A 17,447-nucleotide genomic window follows, 5' to 3' on the forward strand; every position below is an offset into this window, starting at 1 on the left:
TGATCCCACTGGTGTCTAATAAAAGGGCAGCCAAGTTTGGGAGTCTTACTTTGAAAGCAGCTAGTAAGTTGCAGGTAAAACTTAGTCCCTTTGTAAAATGTATAAGCAATTGAATTCTTAATGAATCAGATGAAAATTAAGCGTAGGACTGGCCAGATATGGGATGACTTTGACGTAGTTGGCCAGCTTAAATATATTGCAATATATGGACAAACAATCCCTGTGTTGTTTAAAGGGTAAGGCATTTTTTAGTAGCAGTATGCACAAAATGTCTCTGTCTTAAATATATTGATAATGGGTTGAGTGCAGAGGACCTCTTGTAGTTGACTATATATATATATATATATATATATATATATATATATATATATATATATATATAAATGTGTGTGTATTTATATAATGTATTTAAAGTTTTAAAAAAGGAATAGTATTAACAAGATACTCCTGGGGGTTTATTTACAAAAATCCGAAAACTTCTCACTATTTTCTTAAAACCACTTCAACCAAACTCCCGTGCACATTTTTTATCATATTTATCAATACATTTTTTGAAAAAATCTGGTCCAGGAAAAGACTGGATAAAATCTGAATTGTACAAATCCAAATTGTAAAATTTTTCTGGATTTGACGCCTCAAAATTCAGATTTTTTTCTGATTATTGCCTGAAAAATTAACAAATTATTCGGATTCTTGTACAAAACCCAGCACAGATCAGCATATCTTCCAAATGTAAATTGGCATCTGTCATTAAGTTCTACACGACCTTGCCAGGTTTCAGATGAGTACTTTTTTGTTCTGGCTTTTAGCAGTATCAGGGTTTAATAAATAACAAAAAAAAATTTTCCTCCGTAAAAATTGTGTTTTCCCCTTTAAAACTTTGACCAGAAAAAAACTGGACTTTAATAAATAACCCCCCATGATGTCTGTGTTAGGGGCAAACTTTTTTTATAACAGATATGTCAGCAAATATTTATTTGCTTTCATATTTAACAATTTATTTTCTGTGCTGTAGCATTTAATTTCCGTGTGCAGAAGATTTGTTCAAAAGTTAATCCCCAGGTGCATTTTGAATTGGGGATTAAAGATTCAAAAGTTTGAAAGAGTGTAGCGCTACCACTGAGCTGTATACCCTATTAAAATAAATGTTTCACTGCTCAGAACAAAGGAATTGTAAACACTCATCTCTTTTGATAAATGTGTAATTTTGTTAATTTTTGGTGACAGTCAGGAAAGTCTTAGGGGCCAATTCATTAACTTCGAGTGAAGGATTCGAAGTAAAAAAACTTCGAATTTCGAAGTGTTTTTTTGGCTACTTCGACCATCAAATGGGCTACTTCGACCTTCGACTACGACTTCGAATTGAATGATTCGAACTAAAAATCGTTCGACTATTCGACCATTCGATAGTTGAAGTACTGTCTCTTTAAGAAAAAACGTCGACCCCCTAGTTCGCCACCTAAAAGCTACCGAACCCAATGTTAGACTATGGGGAAGGTCCCCATAGGCTTGGCTAAGTTTTTTTGGTCGAAGGATAATCCTTTGATCGTTGGATTCAAATCCTTCGAATCTTTCGATTCGAAGGATTTAATCGCTCGATTGAATGATTATTCCTTTGATCGTTCAATCTCAGTATTTGCGCAAAATCAAAGGATTTTCATTCCCAGTCGAATATTGAGGGTTAATTAACCCTCGATATATGACCCTTGATGAATTTGCCCCATAATATTTATTAAACAATATAATATATACATAGGGGCAGATTTAATTCAGTGACAAAGGTTTATTTCGTGACAAAACTCACCTCATGATTTATCATATAAAAAAAATTCTAATTTTAGGTTTTAGCCAATTATTTATTTGTAATAGAGTTTGTTGATAGCAAAGTATCTAGTTAAGGACTACAAGTGAGCTTCATAAATACAATATGCCAAATATTTTACCTATACTTTTTTACCAGCAATCGTTTACAAATCTTTATAATATGGCCCCACTTTTGACTTTTTGATTTCTTTAATGTAAGGTTTTTAGAGCTAATCTTCCAAATATAAAATGGTAGCTGAGTGTATTTATTAAAGCCTGCTATTTATGAAAATAATTAAGTGTGAATAACCCTTTTTCAGCTGTCAAGGAAAAAGATATTGAAGCAAAACTGAAAAATGTTATCAATGAATGGGTCGCTCACTCTTTCACTTTTGCCTTCTTCTGAAAGGATCAGACACTTCAGAGAAAATTGCTTTAATGGAAGACAGTTGAATGATACTAGGCTCTTTTATGAGCAATAGTTAGGAAAAGTAACTCTTTCTTTGAATTCTACAGTTCAATGGGAAACTGTGATTAAAAAGATTTTTATGCTACTAACAAGTATCATGAAATATTTGTTTCAGGCTTAATGACTATATTTTGCCAGGCTTTCTAAAACTGATTTCCCTATTTATGATTAGACTTCGGCCCCTGCTCCCTTAAGGGAGTTTTACTAGTAATACAACTCTCTGCCAAATAACTTGAATATGTCAAAAGCCACAAAAAACTATGGATGCATTGGCCAAATACTGAACTGAATCTCAATCCTAATTTGCATATGCAAATTAGGAGTGGGAAGGGGAAAACATTACCGACTTCCTTGTTTTGTGACAAAAAGTCACGCAATTTCCCTTCCCGTCCCTAATTTTCATATCCAAATTAGGGTTCAGATTCAGTTTGGCCGGGCAGAAGGATTCGGCCGAATCTTGCTGAAAAAGGCCGAATCCCGAACTGAACCCTGGATTTGATGCATCCCTTCAAAATATCATGTAGTGCCAAAACGCACCCTTCTCTTTTATTAAGACAGGACAAATTGTCTACCAGAGAAGTGGTACAAGTGATAACCTAGATGAGAACCTAAAGTGATCATCCTTCAAAATCTGTGACGTTTTCTCGAAATCTATGAAGACATTTTCTTGCCTCTTATAATATTGAATTACTGCTCTTATCTCTAATCTCTAACCCACCAGCTACACAGAACACATGTTACATTAAGTAATGCTGAGCTAATTAGAACACAGTTTACTCCATTGATGATGCTGTTTATAATGTACTGAATCAAAATAGGTCTTGTGTGTATGTAAATATTTTCATATAGATAGAAACATATATAGGCAGATCAACAGACAGTTAGATATATAGCTATAAGGTTAAATGTTCTATATAAATAAGTCAATTAAAATTACAAAGCCAAAGTTGAGCATATATTTTAATTTTGTCTAGGAAGCTATCTCAACAGTTTTTATGCCATAAAAATCTTTGTCTCATTTAAGATATATTAAAGGATATGGAAAGGTAGATTCACTGGGGGTGCTAATAAAACAAAGCCTTAGAAAAACACTTAACAATACCAATATTTTAGGCACCCCCAATGAATCCATCTTTCTATATGCTTTAATAGCTTACCAAATGTGTTTCACAATCATTCTTTTTTGTAAAGTTTAACTTTTTACATTTTAAAGTTTTTTTTAAAATCTATTACTCACCTCTGAACTTTGTATCAAAAAAAGTACAATTTCATTGTGGAAACTGGCTTCAAAGCATAGAGCAAAAGAAGAAAATTTGTAAAGGTCTCAACACGTTAAATTGCTCAGAGGAATGGAACAATGTCACGCTACTGCCAGCTGAGAAATGTTGTGCATTGACATTTATGCTGTACACACATCTGATCAATGCTTTTAAAACATCTGAAATTTTGGGGGGGAAAAGCCAACATTGGATCAACCACATAAACAAGAAATATTTCTATTGTGATAATAAAATCTACAATTAGTAGAGATATTGGTATATATATACAGTGTATATATATATATATATATGTATATATATATATATATATATATATATATATATATATATATATATATATATATATATATATACAGTATTTATATATATATATAGTTTATGGAGGGGTTGGGTGAGAGTGCTTTTCATGCTTTTTTCCTGCACTGGCATTGTTTAGGAAAATGTATTGAAAATAAGGGGGAAACAACCCGTGCGGATTTGGTCGGAGTATATTTCAGAAAATAATGAGATAAATACGGATTTTGATAAACAAACCCCTTAGTGAATCTTGAATGAATGAACACTTAGGGGCCCATTTACTTAGCTCGAGAGAATGAATAGAATTTCGAATGTTTTTTTGGCTACTTCGACCATCGAATTGGCTTCTTTGACCTTCGACTACGAGTTCGAACGTTTCAAACTAAAAATCGTTCGAATATTCAACCATTCAATAGTCGAAGTACTGTCTCTTTAAAAAAAACTTCGACCCCCTAATTCGCCACCTAAAACCTACCAAGGTGCCATGTTAGCCTATGGGGAAGGTCCCCATAGGCTTTGTAACAATTTTTTAAAATTGTTCGATCGATGGATTAAAATCCTTCGATCAAACTATTTGCGGTAAATCCTTTGACTTCGATATTCGAAGTCGAAGGATTTACATTCGGCAGTCGAATATCGAGGGTTAATTAACCCTCGATATTCGACTCTATGTAAATCTGCCCTTGTAACACTTGTAACATACAGTAGTAAGTTAGGTTGAAAAAAGACAAATGACCATCAAGTTTAACATTTTAAATCTATATATAACCTGCATAGTTGCTAGTTGATCCTGAGGAAGGCAAAAAAAACATTTGAAACCTCTCAAATTTACCTCAAAGGGGGAAAAAATCCTTCTGGACTCCAAGATGGCAATCGGACTAGTTCCTGGATCAACTTGTACTATGAGCTATCTTCCATAACCCTGTATTACTTCCTTTAAAAAGCCATCCAACCGCTTCTTAACACTAATATATCAGCCTGTATAACTAATTTAGGAAGAGAATTCCACATCTTCACAGCTCTCACTTTAAAAAATCCCTTAGAAATATTTAGACCGAACCTCCTTTTTTTAAAATTGGAATGGGTGACCTTGTGTCAGCTGTAAAGAACTACTGGAAAATAAAACATTAGAGAGATTATTAGATGATCCCCTTATATATTTATACATAGTTATCATATCACCCCTTAAAGGACCAGTAATATCAATTTTTACAACGAAAAAAACCCACCAAGACAAATGAAACTTTAAAATAGCAAAGCCTTTATTAAGAATTAACTTACAGAAACTCCCCACGCACCTGTCTACCCGACTACATGCAACTGCTGTAACGATTGATTGTATGTGTTGTTTTTTTTTTTGTGCCCTCTGTTTGTTTGCCTGGTGAATACACACCGAATTTAGTGCCAAATTCTGTATGGTTTTGGCTCTTATAATAACCTGTGTGGGTAACCTCCATTCATGCATTCTGGAATTAATTGCCGAGAAATGTTTCAGAGTATACCTCCTCCTCCCAGTCATGTGACTCATTCAGCCATGTTTCGGCCATACCAATCACTAAATATTTTCCCTCCAGCACCAGCACCTCCAGTTCTCCCATTTTACCAGTCAGACTCCTTGCATTTGCAAACATACAATTAATACTGGTACCATATTGAACATATGCATGCTTAATTAACTGGGAAGCATCACAGGACTTTTGCCAGAGGGAGTAACATTTTTCCAAATCAGTGCAGGTCACATGGGATGGTGGTGACATCACCAACTCAGTTTTGCCCATACTCGTCTCATACTAAAAGGTGGCCATAGACGGGCAGATTTAAGCTACCGATATCGGTCTAAACCCATTAGAGTTAATAGTTAATTTCTCCTGCTTGCCAAGCCATTCCTTCAATAACTAAAGCCTCTGTGCTAATTTACAAACAATTAATATGTTTTATCCCTCCCTCTTCCAGTGGTTTTCGAAAAGCCACTTGCTGATAACCTTCTGAACAAGCAAGTCAGCCGTTTGTTTATACAAACAATGTAAATGCACCCACTCCCTTACCCAACAGCTAAAACATAAGCCCTACTGAATAAAGTTAAGCAAGTCACTCACTAATACAAACCATTTGAATGTATTTTCTCCCCTTCATTACCACAGCACTCCCCCAGAAAACTACATACAAGACATTATCCTCCTGGCTAGTTCCTGCACTAAAACTGCCCATAGATTTGTAAGATTTTTGAACCGTGTGGCTTATCCTGATATGTTTTGTACCATGGCGATCGGTCGTTTAGTCAATTGGACAGGTTAGAAGATATATTTCCGCTAATGATAATATGTCTGCATGTATTGCTTTCTGACGATATCAATGGGTGACTGTCAATACTAGACTGTCAATACTATTTGTCGGACATAACTTTCATATGATTTATGTCATGAGCAGAACAGTCTGATTTTTATTTTACTACTGTATTTAATCTGAATGGTTAGTGGCAGATCATAAAATTGCGACGTCTCCACCCTTGACATCATGACCGGCCACCTGCACCATCACAGCCCTAGCCCCATTGCGGCACGGCCCCCGCCCCCTGGCCGGATTCAACCAGGCAAAAAGGTGGCAACCCTTCGTGTGCCCCAAAACAGAATATTGACAAGTCTTGGCAGAAGAAGAGACTGTAGTACAGTGCTGTGTTGGAGAGGAGATTTTAGCACAATTGCTATTGCATCTTCTGGATCAATTAGAAATGTGTCAAAAATCACTTACTGGGTACTTGGAGAAGAAGTGCTTTGTATTTGTATATAAAGATGACACTTTCACCCTCCCTTTCTTTGCTAAGTAACTTTAAACATACTGGGATCCTAGAGACCTCTGGTCACCTCCAGTTCCCAGACCAACACCATTTATGCAGTTGTTGCTGTTGAATACCATTGATGACACCTTTTTTTTTTTTTTAAAGTTTTTTATTGCACATTTGACAAGTCATTAACAAGCATACAATCAGCAAATATCACAGAGTCCAAGAATCGACACAAAAACTTTACAACCATTGATGACACCTTTTTAAAGAAAAAAAATGTATGTTCATGTTCCATTGTAAATTTTTTGTCCCCTTTAGTAATTTAAAGTTTTAATTTGGCACCGTTTTTCTGCAGTTCTGGGAGTTTTAGTTGGAATAAGCTGGTGACCCAGACTTTTAATTAATTATTAATGTACCCTTCCATTAGACTTCCATTTAATGCTACATAATGTAGTATTTAAGTCTACTGCAAATTTATTAGCACTGAAAGCATTTTTATTCATAAATAATAAGTGTTTATTTTTTAATTTATCAATAGTAAATATTCATATAAGGAAGTTTTGTAGTTAAACTGTCTGAAAGAAATGTGAATGGCTTGTTCATCAATTCAGTTGTTAAACAAAGTTTACTTTGATTGATAAGAGCTTAATTTAAAAAGATCAGTAATTATAGGCTAAAATAAGATTGCAAAGCAGATGTGAAGATTGATCCAGTGGCTGATTTGTTAAAATGTAATTGGAAATGCTGCATGCTAAATGGAAGTATAATGTTCACAATAAAATGTACATTTACCTGCTTTATGATTAGAAATAAGAGGGATTAATATGGGTGAAATAAATAAGTTTTGATTTTAACAGGTATTAAGTGAACTTTCTTTTTTTTAGGCTAGATATTGTACTGATAGTCCCCATATTTTCTTTATTTACATAATAGTTCAATCATTAATACTACTACTACTAATACACATATACAGTAGGATGTAGGATTATTATTATAATAAGTGTTAAATGGAGTAAGCATAGTTATGTTGGGAAACGTCAAGAACAGGAGACCATTTGAGGTTAAAGGATAAAAAAGGTTCATCAATACATGAACAGGAGCTGCATGGATTCTGCACTCACAAGAGTCAGAATAACAAGACAAACACAGACCAGACTCTGGGGGAGGTTAGGAGTATAGGGCATGTGAAATGAGCATTTATGTGAAAAACTGGAGGAGCACTCCCCAGACACAGCACTCCAAGAACCCAGAGAAACAGTGGCGGAAGTACCGGGGGAGCAGGGGGTGCAAGTGGGTCAGGGCCCGCACCCGCTCAGGGCCCCCCTGGCAGCTTGTGTGCCACTGACAAATGCGGCCGTACGGAGGGGGGAGGGGCCTGGATGCGCGTCACGCACTAGGGCCCGCCCCCCTCTAGTGACGCTACTGCAGAGAAAATAAAAAGTACATTATAGTGACAGGTGGCAATGGAATGAAGGGTAACTTGAAACAGTTTCGAGAGGTTCTGCATAGGGCACTTTGAAACCATCCTGTCCAGTATAGGGGGGGGGCACAAATTTACATGTGAAGCTTGCCTATGTAGACTTTCCTTCCACAGTTATCCATGCCAACTAATCTGGTCTTTGCTTTTATTTTTGACTTAAAGTAGACTGTTCTAATTTATGGCATACTAATTGACTGCTATGAGCAACAATTTTAAAGGGAAAAAATCCAAATTTTTAGAGGGAAAATGCACTTTTTTTTAAAGATTTATTATTCTAGAAGATTTTTAAAGCTGCTAAAAAAATTGAATCCAAAAATACTCCAGCTAAAACCTGTCCAACTCATTAACTAATCAATGGTCAAGATTTTTGGGCCAGTTGCACTGGTTTTCGTTTGATAAACTAATAAATTAATTTTTTTCGGGCGACAATTCGATAAAGTCTTTTAAGTTTGTCTGACAATGTTAATAGGGTGGGATTCCATGAAAAGAATTATGACCAGATTTTATATTTTTAATCTCAAGAAGGTGAAAAAGTCAACCTCATCGAACCAGTAAACACACAGGTAAAACAGTAAATGCCCAGGTAAAATTATTTCTGTTATCTAAGGGCGCTGAGGCATCTTAATTTCTTTCTTGCATTCCATATTTCTTTATTTTTAATAGTATATCTCTCACTTTAGGGAAATATGAAAGTGTGGCTTGGACGTCTGCTTAAAAGAGTTAAAAAGACCCTACACACCATAATCAGACAAGCTTCCATTGCAATAAGTGATTCCGGATTCAAGCTTTGTGACTTTCAGGCAATGTATCCTGCGCAAATTGGCCTTCTGGGAATTCAGATGATCTTGACCAGGGATGCATACGAAGGTCTAAATATGATAAAAAACAGACAGAAAGGTAGGTGGTAGAAACCACACTGTGAAAGGAAGGGGAGGATGAATTCATATAACTCAGCAAACAGAGACAATTTGTGTCTATGCATTGTTTTGCATAATTTTACACTAGTTGCCTCAGAGCCCATTTGTGCTTCAAAAACAAAGTTTTACTGTGTACTATATGTGTATTTTTATTTATAGAGAGACACACATCTACAAGCAATGCACGTTAGGACAGACATTAAGGGTGTTATTTATTAAAACTCTACTTTTGCTTACTTTATTAAAAAAATTTGACCAAACTCTCAAACCCGAATTCCCTTAATTTACCAGTAATACTTAAAAAACATGGAACAAAAAGTTGTGACAAAATTGAGAATCAATTCATATCATGCTACTTTTTCGAAATGACAGTCCAAAAGCTCAGTGCAATGTATTGTGAAGTATGGGAATCACTCACGACAGCAGATTAACTGCAATTATGCTGTTTATTGTGTCACCACACGACATGTTTCGGACCTATTGGCCCTTTTTCAAGTGTGTACAATCTGGTGTGAAATGAACATACTTATACACCACATGTGATGTTGGCCTGCCCACCAATTAACAAAACCCCGGGTAGTTAACCCTTAGGTCCTTAGTCAAACATTTTTTAGAAAAGTTTTAAAATGGTAAATCCATGTGTCACAATTCAGTGTCCATGTGTGAACTTGTCCATCTCCATATATATGACATCGTGTCTAAACACCATAAAAAGATCAAAAATATCAAAAATAGTTTTTTTACAATAAGAATTTAAAAAACAGTTATGTACATAAATTTTCTCAATATACACAAGGAACTGCTCTATTATGAGCCTACCTAAAAGACTTGAAAAAACAGAGTCTGCCCACATTTATGTTTTACATTTGATTCATTTTTGGGTTTAATTATTTTTATCTTACCCTTAGTTGGCTTCTATAAAGCGAAAACTATGATAGTGTTTTACTCTAGATTGGGTTGTCTTCAATATCTGTGGAGGAAAACAGGTACATTATTATCCTAAAAATGGTATCATACTCCAATGGTCATTCATGCCTATTGGGGCCATTGTATTCATTTTTCTGATCCAATATGCTTCTTTTTGGGCCAGTGTTTTTCTCATGTCACCTCCCCTATTAGGCATTTTTATCTGTTCCAGAACCAACCATTTTAGTTGGCTAACATTGTGTCCTTCTGTATGGAAGTGTCTGGAGACAGACGTATCTGAGGATGTTCCCATTTTGAAATTTCTGATGTTTCCCCTGTGTTCTTTGATTCGGTCTTTGACTGCTCTTATTGTTTGACCGATATACGCTAATCCACAGGGGCATTTTAAACAGTAAACCACAAATTTAGATTCACAAGTGGTATAGTGTCTCAATTTAATCTGTGTACCCTTGGTTGGATGGCTCACTGTGTTTCCTTTTACAATAGAGGCACAGCATATGCAATTCAAACAAGGAAACGTGCCTTTCTTAGGTTTACCCATAAAGCGATACTCCTTTTTCTCCTTACTGTCTGAGGGGCATAGCATATCTTTAAGTGTGCGCCCTCTTGTATAACAAAACATGGGAGGTATACGGAAGAGATGCCCATACTTTGTATCCTGTTGGAGAATTGGCCAGTATTTTTTTATAGTTTTTTCTATGGCCTTACTTTGTTTTCCGAATTTTGAAACAAAAGGTATCCTATTTTGGTTTTTTGTTTTGTTTTCAGATTTCAGTAATTTTTGTCGATCTAATTGCATTACCTCTTTAATAGTGGGTATTAGTTTATTTCTCCTATATCCCCTATTCAGGAACTTTTTGGTAAGCATATTGACAGAGCCTTGAAAAGAGTCTGTGTCTGAAGATATACGTAGAGCTCTTATGTATTGACTTTTGGGGATGGCTTTTATAATGTTGGGATTATGAAAGCTGTCTGATGTTAGCAGTGTGTTTCGGTCTGTGGGTTTAGAAAACATGGAAGTTTTTATTTGTTTATTATCTATCGAGATATTTACATCTAGAAAGTGGATTGATGTAGTAGAGCTCTCGCTGGTGAATTTTATAGTTTTATGCTTCTGATTAGCCTGGTCTATCCTTTCTTGGAACTCTTTTTTCGTCCCTCCCCACAGTAGCAGGATATCATCCACAAATCGCCAATAGTGGATAATATTTTTACAATGTTGTCCTTTCAAGAATATAGCATCCTCTATGTAGTTTACAAAGATATTGGCAAATGCGGGAGCGACCGCTGCCCCCATTGAGGTCCCCTGGCGTTGCCAGAAGTACTCTCCTTCAAATCTGAAGTAGTTTTTTTGTAAGGAAAATCACAGGAAATATCACAATGGTGAGCTCTGTTTTCACACTTTAATAAGTATGCCCCATGTGTTAAGTGTTAAAGACATAAGAGAAATGCAGTCCCTGCCCCATACAGCTTGCAATTTAAATTGGACTTTAAAATTAAATAACAATTTAATGAAGAATAGTGCACTGGAAAATTCAATTTTTTGTTCTTAAGAATTCATTTTCAGGACATTTATTACAGTCTCCCATTAAAGCCCTTGATTTCAGTAAATGACACAAGCAAACAATCTGTATTATTCTAGGATAAACTCTACTTTCCATATACTTAACCAGTTTTTCATAAGGAAGTATCCAATGCCCTGCTTTTGTTGTGATCCTTTAATGTTATTATACTGTGTTTGCCATGCTAGTTTACCGTAGCTTATAACTTAATTTGAAACTAATTAAGTGATAGCATCTTCAACTCAGGAAATTGGTTTCATATGGTGCCTAATGGCTTGAAACAGCTTTATATTAGAGTCCAGCATAATTTCTATTTCTAGCCTAAACCCAATTCAAATAAATATGCTAGATTGCAAAGATGTTACTTTACAAGTTACTTAACAAGGAAATGTTTTTTAGAGCAGTTCTACAGTTGTAGTTCATGAACTCAACATTTGTTATTTTTTTCAAATATGCCATTTTAAAAAGGTTATGCAAACAAATAACCAGAAATTCCTGGATTTGCTAAATGACCTGATTGATATGACAACTCATGACTTGACAAAGATGGAGAGACTCTAAACACCATTTATGTTCAACAGAGGGGTATCTTTGATAATCTGGTACAGATATCTTTTCATTAATATTAATATACATAGTACCATTAAAATAGAAGTCTACTGATGTGGATTGTGCAGACTACCTAAATTATTGCAACATGTCTATCAAGATCAGCCCGGGACTCAAACTCTTGGTCTCCTCCCTTCTCATTACCGTCATGTTTCCTATTCCAAATCACCTTCCCTTTATAATCCAAGCCCTGAGCCTTGCTCAGGGCTGAGTCATTGAATGTATTTTGTTGTTCCTGGATGACCTACCGACCGATTCCTGAAGACCTTGATTCCTGTAAACTCTGATTCCTGTGTGAGTACCTCAATGTTGCCATTAAACCTTCAACCTTTCATGTCTGCACCTCCAGTTATCTATGGGTTTACCCCTGGGCTTCCGCCGTACCCATTCCTCGCAGAGCGGCTAATTGCAGTAACAGGTTTCCCGCTGTACTCCTTACAATGTCATTGTCCAGTGGATAGTAATATGGTGCCCATTAGCGATGCATCAAATTCTGGATTCGATATTTGGCCAGGTTTTAGATTCGGCTGAATCCCTAGTGCCCAAGATGGAAAAAAAAAAAAATATATATATATATATATATATATATATATATATATATAGCTTCAAAAAGAACCAGCAACACAGGGTTATTTACGATAGTGAAAAAATTTACGATATTGAAAAAATATATATATATAAAAATATATATTTGGTAAGGCATGCCAACGTGACGTTTCGGTCCCTGCTGGGACCTTTCTCAAGGCCTTGTAAATAACCCTGTGTTCTGGTTCTTTGTGAAGCTATACCTAATCTTAACCGTGCAACTGGGTGATGTTCAGAAGTGGAGTGCCACCCATTCTAAAAACTATATATATATATATATATATATATATATATATATATATATATATATCTCATACATAACTCAATATCAAATCAATATATACAGTATATATCAATTGGTATATAATCTTCTACTGGCTCCAGGTGAAATGCAACGTGAAATGTACCGTTTTGGTTTATAGGTCTAAATGAATATAAAATCTGCATCAGATTTTGAATGACAAAAACAGTCCAGATTTTACTTTATTGAAGATATAGACAAATGTATAATTCTGATCGCAGAATTGGTTCAGTTATTGCAATAAATACTTGGGTTGTACTGACCGGCTGGTCATTACTCTACTGACTAACAGGTACAGATGCTTATAAATTAAGGGGAATTCCAGCAGACCATCTGCGTTATCCCCATGTGCTACCTCCACATTTATAAATACATAATTTGTAAATGTAATGTATGAGTTCACACATTTTTCAATTGTAGAATGAAAACATATTTTCATTCTACAATCTATTTGTTTAATAAATTATTTCCTTTCTAAAGTATATATTGCTGTCATAAAGACAGTACGTTTTAGTTCTCATTAAAACCCAGTTAGACAACCCTATGGGCTAAGTTATACAAAGTGGTTATTTACTGACTATCTATTCTGCCTCCTAATTCACTGAAATGCTGCACAGTAAACAAGGAAACAGTGAAGGAAAGAGTTAACAATATCCAACATCTGAAGAAATGATCAAAACCTGGGAATGTACCAACAAAATAGCTTGCACATACTTGTTTAATGTTCTAACAACTAAAAATATATTAGAATGAAGTTAAAAAAATTCTATTCAAACAAGTGTTCTTAAACCTCCTAAGGTCGAATTAACTGAAAGATGTGACTAAACATATGCGAATATATCCATTTTACCATGTTCTAACCTTTTCACAAACTGGCAATAAGGGAGCCTTTTTTTCTATAAAGAACAGTTGTAGCATAGTGAAAAGAGTTTTTCCAACAAATTATTTCTTATTATTATTAACATGTACTCTATTTATAAAGCACCAACATATTCCGCAGCACTTTACAATAAATAGCTTTACATTTAACATACAGAATTACATGCATATAAGAGGTGCAATTACATGCCAATATAAGAGGTAAAGAGGGCCCTGGTCAAAAGAGCTTAGAGTCTAAAAGCAGCATTTGTTTTCACCCAAAATCCACTTGTCAACATTTAATTCCCATCAGAATCTAATATTAAAATTCTTTAGCCTAAAGCACTTCTCTCACAAGACAAATGACAATAAAAATTACCCTTTATCTGAGCTGCTCATTTACATTCATTACAATATTATCTGGGACGGTCTAATTTGTTTTTGAATGTTAAAGATATAAAGTTCTGGAAAAAGCAGATCAAGCTAATTCAACACATTTTCAAAATACATTAAAGGGATACTGTCATGGGAAAAAACATTTTTTTCAAAATGAATCAGTTAATAGTGCTGCTCCAGCAGAATTCTGCACTGAAATCCATTTCTCAAAAGAGCAAACAGATTTTTTTATATTCAATTTTGAAATCTGACATGGGGCTAGACATTTTGTCCATTTCCCAGCTGCCCCTTGTCATGTGGCTTGTGTCTGCACTGTAGGAGAGAAATGCTTTCTGGCAGGCTGCTGTTTTTCCTTCTCAATGTAACTGAATGTGTCTCAGTGGGACATGGGTTTTCACTATTGAGTGCTGTTCTTAGATCTACCAGGCAGCTGTTATCTTGTGTTAGGGAGCTGCTATCTGGTTACCTTCCCATTGTTCTTTTGTTTGGCTGATGGGAGGGAAAGGGAGGGGGGTGATATCACTCCGACTTGCAGTACAGCAGTAAAGAGTGATTGAAGTTTATCAGAGCACAAGTCACATGACTTGGGGCAGCTGGGAAATTGACAATATGTCTATCCCCGTGTCAGATTTCAAAATTGAATATAAAAAAATCTGTTTGCTCTTTTGAGAAATGGATTTCAGTGCATAATTCAGCTGGAGCAGCACTATTAACTGATGCATTTTGAAAAAAAATATTTTTTCCCATGACAGTATCCCTTTAAATTGGTTGTAACCCTAAATATACAACTTTACATTATAAAAGCAAATTTAATTCTAAGTAACTTTCTAGTGTAGGGGACTGGTAAATTAGTCTCCCCGTATTATTTAGCAGACAGTAACCTGGTGTTATAGATGCCTAACTTAGTCCTAAAATACAGGTAGGAGGGGGGACCTGTTCCTATTCCTGCTTAAAGCTATGCCTCTTGGCGTTCACAATAGTGACCAGTAGATGGCACTGTGCTAAAGTATAAAGTTCTGGGCAGCCATGTGCTCAGGGTCCATCTTGTGCTAGCTCTGGCCTCAGCAGGCAGGCAGAGCTCCAGTGGAACCTAGATGGGTCAGGCCTAGTAAGGATAGGCTACTCACCTTGAGAGGTCACTCTAGAAGTGACAGACAGGCTATTTAGCCAAGCAGCTTGAGGCTCCTCCAAGGATTGTAGGTGGGATTATGATCCTGGGTACTGATTGCCCAGAAATAGGGACTAGGTGTACAGATTTAGGGATGTAGAGATTCCTCTCAGGTTCCACTTAGGAAAAGGGTTGAAGCTGGATGTACCTGATGTACCTGTTCTTTTCCCTATGGGACTGATAATAACCAAAGGTTCTGTGAGTATATGATTATCCACTGTTGCTGCAGGGTTTTGTTTCTCTGTAGGAACATTCCATTGCAAAGATTCCAGTTAAATAAATATGTTCCTGATTAAGTTATAAGAACCTCTGGCGCCCAATTATTGCACCCTGTATCAAGTTGCAGTTACAGTACACCCTACCTCCACACCGTTTGCGAAGGCTTACTCACTAAGAATTAAGGTCTCATCCGGAGCACAGTATTGGAAATGTAGCCCATAAATATGGTGCACTCAATTAACTATAGTGCTACACTAGTATACATCAATTACACATTTTCTGTGATATTCAAAATATTTGTAAATGTAGTTGCTATTGAAAGCAGTATTAGTCTTACCTTGTAATCCTGACTACATATACCATTGAAACAATGCTGAGTAGTCAGCTTTCCCCCTGCCAAGACTCCCACAATACCGCTCTTAAATGGGGTTCTACGACCAACAGTAAAACACCCTTAGGTATACACCGTTAGGGATCAGGTGCATGCAGAAAATAGCCCAGTTTGCCAAGGGCCAGAACATAGATCCAAAAAACTGAGGCACTCAGTAAATTATGTAATGTGAGATTAGTGATTTGTACTTCAAAACAAAAACAAAACAGGTACAGTATATGGCAATATTTAGTCCTGTTTGGGACTTTGTGAGACTTTAAATAGGGCTTAGGCTTTCGCAGTGCAACCCCTTCATATATTTAATTTGAAAGTGAATGCTATGGGGAATAACAATGTGCTATTAAAACTGCAGAGATATTAAATGGAAATCTAAAATTGTTGACATAATCTTGGTCTTGTGGCCCTTAACAGATAATGAAATTGACATTATAAGGTCAGAAAGGTTTGTCTGAAATCCCAGTAAAACAAATATGTAGCTAAAATAAACATTACTTACCGTATATACCCGAGTATAAGCCGAGTTTTTCAGAATCCAAAATGTGCTGAAAAAGTCTACCTCGGCTTATACTCGGGTCAGCAGTACCCGACCCAAGTAGCTGAGATTGCAGTCACTTTTAATCATTCCTATACACACAGTGCACTTGGGGAGAGACTGCAATATCCCACAATGCCCTCTGTTGGTTATATGAAAGAATAACAGTGCGCCCTCTGTTGGTTATATGAAAGAATAACAGTGACTGCAATATCACACAGCGCCATCTGTTGGTTATATGAAAGAATAACAGTGACTGCAATATCACACAGCGCCATCTTTTGGTTATATGAAAGAATAACAGTGACTGCAATATCACACAGCGCCATCTGTTGGTTGTATGAAAGAATAACAGTGCGCCCTCTGTTGGTTATATTAAAGAATAACAGTGACTGCAATATCACACAGCACCCTCTGTTGGTTATATGAAAGAATAACAGTGACTGCAAAATCACACAGCGCCATCTGTTGGTTATATGGAAGAATAACAGTGACTGCAATATCACACAGTGCCCTCTGTTGGTTATATGAAAGATTAACAGTGACTGCAATATCAAACAGCACCCTCTGTACATGGTAGTGGGACAGTGGGACAATGTACACAGTAATCCGTTTGGCAATTCTCTGTCACCATCAACTTTGCAAAGAAGTCCGGTTGATCGCTGGGGGGGTCGCTTTGGCAGAATGTGCGCTGCTGGGAGACAGGGCTGTAGTTGTGTCTAGGCTTATACTAGAGTCAACAAGTTTTGCCAGTTTTCATAGGTAAAATTAGGTACCTCGGCTTATACTCGGGTCGGCTTATACTCGAGTATATACGGTATACTGTAGGCTACAACTTCTCCACTGGCTTGGGAATTTTATATTACAGTGA

At 36.1% G+C, this 17,447-nt stretch overlaps 1 pseudogene; it reads left to right on the forward strand.

Moving 5' to 3' along the window:
* Positions 1-17,447, forward strand: part of LOC108719707 — a 218,233-nt pseudogene that overhangs the window by 26,280 nt on the left and 174,506 nt on the right.

Source organism: Xenopus laevis, chromosome 6S, assembly GCF_017654675.1.
Source record: "Xenopus laevis strain J_2021 chromosome 6S, Xenopus_laevis_v10.1, whole genome shotgun sequence".
Lineage (NCBI taxonomy): Eukaryota > Metazoa > Chordata > Amphibia > Anura > Pipidae > Xenopus > Xenopus laevis.